Below are 6,196 nucleotides of genomic sequence, written 5' to 3' on the forward strand. Positions count from 1 at the left end.
TGACCTGCAAGAGTAACACTTAAACACTCAAGTTAGTAAGAGAGTGAAAAGTGATGTGTGAATCAGAATATATTATGTACCGTTATATTTGGGAAACCCTATATTAGGACGCCTTCGCCCAGCAAATGAACCACCAAAGCGGAATCTAAGAGATTCGCCCAGGAGGGCCCGCGTACATATGAGCAACGCGAGAGAGAGTCATCGATGACCCCGTGAAGATAGGCATTCAATAACCCCTAGTAAGCGGGGAACCGTTAAGACCACATCCAGGGTGCAAAAAACCTAGGCCTCGGGAATCCTTATAAATACAATACCCCTAAAGTGGATGGACAGATTCTTAAGTCATACACGTTTACCACTGCTCAAAGACTGTTACGCTCCTAGTAGCCTTAACACTGTTAATATAACAGTTCGCCTGCAACCCATCAGCGTCAGCCATCATTAAGGGTTTTCACCTTACGTGAGTTGATCTCTTGTACAGCCTCATAAACCACCGCATAGGGCTACTCGTCGTCGTGAGCTAACCATCACCCCTTAAATCTATAATATTCCTACTATGGCCTTTGAGAGTCTTCATGTCCTCGTCGGGTGGGATACGCACACTTGGGTAGTACATTGGCGCACACCATGAGACTCGATAAAACTAACTTGGGTCACACCTCTTTTTAACAACTGTCACTTTCTTTGTTGTACCCTTAACTCCCGCGCATAACTTTTATCATCCATGGTGAACATAAGAGTTTCATTCCCTACTCTTAGGGGTACTAGTGATACAGGCGATGTCAAGGTCATGGCAAGTATACAAGTAGTCATTGACAAATTATGACGCCACCACCGGACGTTGGAAGCCACCATCAGATGGTACATGGGCCTTCCTCGTGCCTCTATTAATAACTATCAGAAATTGGTGAGAAAGTTAGTACACAAGTTCGCCTTCAGTCTCCACGGGAAGATGTTCACCACAAGCCTGTTCAACACGCGTCACGGTCAATCAGAATCATTGTGGGACTATCTAGCCCGCTTCGGCCACCATCAAGATTGTGCCTCTGAATCAATAAATATTTGTGGGGGCATTCCAAAATGGACTCAAAGCGAGGACACTTCAATGAATGCCTCGCCCAAAAGCCAATGCTCACGCTACCTGAGGTAGTCGCTAGGGCGGAGGGCTACCTCAAAGGAGGAGAAACTAATGCTGAAAAGAAGGCATTGGATGTCAAAAGAAAGTTCTTAGCGCCGAGAGCTATTGTCTTTAAAGGAAAAAACATTTAAACCTTGCCCGTAAATGATAAATCCATGTTCAAAAGGGTTGGGAAGGCGACATAGAGTTTCACATCTTTGAACGCCTGCCGAGAATAGATCTTGCGCAAGGTACTCCATTTGCACAACATCCCAACACCACCTACCCCCAGGTCCTAGGTGATGGAATATGAGTGAAATTCTGGTATCAGATATAAGATGTCGAAGGCAATGTTACGACACTAATATCTGTTAACACACAATGGATAAAACAATACAGAATGGTAAAACAAATAACACAAGCAATTGTTAACCCAGTTCGGTGCAACTCACCTACGTCTGGGGGCTACCAAGCCAGGAAGGAAATTCACTAAAATAGAATTAGTTCAAAGACTCTCTGTACACTTCAACAAGTTACAGTCTTTATCACCTAATCTCTACCCGTGCAACTTCTACCTAAGCACTCTTAGATATGAGAACCCACTCACTTCCCTACAATCACACACCAGTGATTTTAAACAACAATCCCTTGTGAAAAGAAAATACTTTTCAATTACACACTCTTGATTTTACTTCACAGTTTCAATCAAGAAGACACACTCTTGATCTTTCTTCAAAGCTTTTATCAAGAAGACACACACTCTTGCTTAACAGCTTTAGAGTGACAAATTACAACCACAAATCAGTCCAATTCAATCATCAATGGATGACTTGAATGACCTACAAGTCTTACGACTAAACAGACACAAACCCTAGCTCTCTCTCTGTATTTCGCTCAGTCTTGGTTGTGTATTCAAACAGGTTTTCTAAGTCCCTTTTTATAGAAGCATCCAGCTGGGCTTAGACATCTTGAAAACCCTAAATCTATTTTCCAATCAAATCTTTTTATAACAGCTGTATAGATATCCTTGGAAAATAAGTAAATTTGGTTGTAATCCATGATTGAATGCGCCAGCTAGCCATATCTTCAATCATACAAAGATTGCCATTAATTGTGCAATCACAAAACACCAGACATTCATACTGAATGTTCTGTGTACAGGATGTCATGACATCGGGTCTGACATCCTGGAAAAATCCTACATAATCCAATAATTCCTTTTATAACTTCCAGCAGGTACATCCACATCAGATGTCATGACATTGTGTATGTCATCTGAAACAATCCTGCATGAACATGTCTTTCATTTAAGCTCCAGCAGGTACATCCAATATCAGAAGCCTTGTCATTGTATATGGCATTCTGAAACAATCCTGCATGCACATGTTCTTGAACTCCAGCAGGTACATAGGATATCTCATGTTAAGACATCACACATAACATCTTGTGAACACTCTTTGTTTTACCAAAATTGTTGCCAACACTTAGAATCAACAATGAGCCTTAAAGCTGGTGTAAGTTCCATAGGGTAAAAGGACATCATACTGACGATTGTTACCAGTTAAATAAGGAAATAGAAAAGTTGATACAATAGGGTCACCTTAAGAAGTATGTGAATGGTGACTCCTCCAACCAGGCGGAACAACGTAACCCGTGTGGGCGAGAAGATGCCAGAAGTCCATGGCCAAGAAAATCCAAAGAAGCATCCTAAGGCAAAGGTGGTATGTCACATGCTTAATACCATAACATGAGGATTAGCTAGGGGAGGTAAGACCACCTCCTCCTGCGGGATATACACGTGTCAAGTCTTAAGCGTGGAAGACCTCCATAGGTCAAGGATACGAAAGCACCAGAAGTCGTGATTGTCTTCATAGAGGAAGATTTATTTGACGTTCATCCTCACAACGACGACATTGTGGTCATTATAACACCCCAATTTTGATTTTTAATATTTTAATTGAGTTAAAAATGTTTCATGTTATTTTAATTGAATGTTAGAGTGCTTTATTTTATTTAATTAATATTATTTGGAATTATTGGATTTTTGATAGAATTATTAGAAATTGTAGTTAGTTAAGAATATTAGAAAATTAGTGTGGAGAATGTGAATAAGTGGATTTGGGAGGAAAATATAAAGTAATGGTTAATTAAGGAGGTAAGTGGAATTAATAAAGAGTGAGGGTGACAGTGGGAACCAATTAGAATTTGATTTTTATTTTATTATAAAATAGAAAGAAAGAAAAAAGAAGAAGAGAAAGTGAAGTACGTGAAATTGGGAGAAAAAAAGAAAAAGAGGAAAGAAAATCCCTAGTAGAGCAAGAGTGAAGGAAAGGAGTTTCAATCATCAAGATTCAAACTTTTTCACGAATCGAGGTAAGGGGAGAATTATTTATCTATGGGTGTTAAAGTATGTGGTATAGAAAGGGATCCTTTTCCTTTTTGCTTTTCTTCTTCCTTTTCCACCATTGTTGTAAATTTGGACCTTGAAGGGGTTTGTGTAAGACCCATTAGCTTGCTATTATTAATTCAATGTTTTGACTTGTTAATATATGTTTTTTATGTGAATTTTTGTATGATTAGATGCCATGATAAAATTAGAGATGGTGTAGTTTGTATGTTTAGGTTATGTCTTAATGAAAAAAGCATGATGCATTGATGTGATAATGTTGATTCGGTGTTATGAAGTGTTAAATTGTCATGTGATTTGAATACCATTAGTTACTATGTGTTTTTGGGTTGTTGGAAGTCAAATTTTGGGGTTTGGGGTCTTTATGCAATGTTGAAAAATCAAAGAATTTCCACAAAATCGCGAAGAGTGAAAATGCTCCTGGAAGTTGTTACGGGTCGTAGCAGCTGTTACAGATAGTCGTAGCATCCATTTGGTTATTATACTAGATTGGCAACAAGCATGGGGAGAGAACGAGTCAGCCACTATGGGTCGTAATGGTTTCTACGGGGGGTGTAGCAAACCTCTAGAAGTTCGTATGAGAATTTCTATTTTGCGTGTAACGTGAGTTTTGTAACTTCGATTGCGATGTAGTTTGAAGCGTTCGACAAATGATGTATAGTACTACCTCATAGTAATGCCTTAAAGGTTATATGTGTGTGTAAGGATGAGAATCAGATGTTTTAAATGTGTAAAGTGAGTTGTTTGATTCAATTTTTTGTGACTTTGATGATTGTTGATGAGTGTGGTGAGTTGAGTTGATGTGCTAGAATTTGGTGAATAAAATGAGTGATGTTTTGTATTGGTCTTACATGTTCGTAGTTGAGTCGGTGAGCAGATGAGTTAAGTTAGAGTACACCTTATGACTATTATACCTTGTGACTCTTATACCTTAAATAAAAATCGAATTTGCGAAAGCCATTTCTGGATCTTTAGGAATATGTTACTTATAACCTACTCTGATGTCAATTGTAAGTATTAGAGTGCACAATCTAAGAGGGGTGAATTAGGTTTAATGATTTTTAGAGAGACATTAACAAAAAATTTACTTAAGAAATTTATGGTTTACTTTGATTGGTTTTATGAGTAATGAAGCGATGAATTTATTTTTCTGGTTTAAGATATATAAGTGATATGTAGAAAAATAGATGCATTAAAGTAAATTAACACATAGAGTTATACTAGTTTCCCTTATCAATCCAGGGTACATCTAATCCCCTCATATTCTGTGAGAGGTTTCATTTTTATTAGATATTTGTACAAGCCTCACACCAAGACTTTTCCAACAATATTCTAACAATGACAAAGAAGCACGTCACTTCCTTGATTTCCAATAACACCAACAACTATGGTGGACTTTGAATCAAACCAATTCAAATGACCTTTTTACAATAATCACCAACAACTTAATGGTCACATAAAACAAGAAAGCACACAGATTTTTTTTACGATACTTAGAAGTCACATTACTTTATACTACAAATAAATGTCACCACACACTTGATGATCAATACAAATTATGATTTCAAATTTGAATAATCTTGTCAACTTGGCTTGAGTTATAAGATATATCAATTTTGATCTTCTCTTACACTTGAATACAATTCAAGAATATAGTTCCATAATTACGAGATGGTTTAGAATTCCCACTTCAAAGTTGTTGGAGAGAAGTTGGAAACATATCAAATAAAACAAGTATTCATAGAGAGTGATGACACACCCGTCACACTTGCTATAAATCGTCTTATCCTCTTTGAGAGGAAACACTTCCCAATTTTAAGAAGGAACCACTTCAATAAAAGTATCGTCTAGGCCGCCTTCACCTACAAAGGCAAAAATAATGTCCAATGTCTCTTGATCTAGTCACATTGCAGAGTTGTTCCTTGACGCCCTCTGATCTTTAAATTCAGAGTTGTCCATGTATAAAAAAGTTGTCGAACGCATTGAATAAATAATCATAAGAAAAACACATGATCGACACAAAGACAAAAGTTACGCCCCACCAAAGTTATATATAGCAAAGGAATTCACTAAAATATGAAACCCAAAAAGACTAAAAACCCATAACTCTCTAGAAAACCTATTAAAGTAAGTGTGAAAATAAGAGAAAGTTCAAACTTAAGCATTACCTTAAAAATATGAACTTCAAAACCTAAATGTTGTATGTTTTACCAAAAGAGGTGGCATAATCACAAATTAGTGGCCAATGGGAAAAAACTGGCGAAGATATTGAAGGTTGCAGACGTAAGAGGATAACTTTCAAAGATGCACTAAAGGCAAAAAGGAGAATATGGTAACCTTAGGACTTTTTATATACCCATCAAGAAAGATGAACATGGTGATCATTTATGTTATGAAGTTTGAACCGCACCACCAACGATTGAGATCTCATTGTGTAACACCTCAAAATTTGCCCTCCTCTCTTGGGACTAGCTTAGCATATTGAATTTCATCTTGTAGGAAATTAGTAATTGCATATTTGCATATCATGTGGAAACACTGAGCAAGTCATCCTCCTAAGTCTTTATCAGAAGATAGAGAGGTTAAAAGATTCAAGCTTAAGGGTTTCATGAATTGATCACCAATCATCTGAGGGTTTGTGCTTCAATTAGGGTTTCTTGGTTCCTCAAGGA

Source organism: Lathyrus oleraceus, chromosome 3 (genome assembly GCF_024323335.1).
Source record: "Lathyrus oleraceus cultivar Zhongwan6 chromosome 3, CAAS_Psat_ZW6_1.0, whole genome shotgun sequence".
Lineage (NCBI taxonomy): Eukaryota > Viridiplantae > Streptophyta > Magnoliopsida > Fabales > Fabaceae > Lathyrus > Lathyrus oleraceus.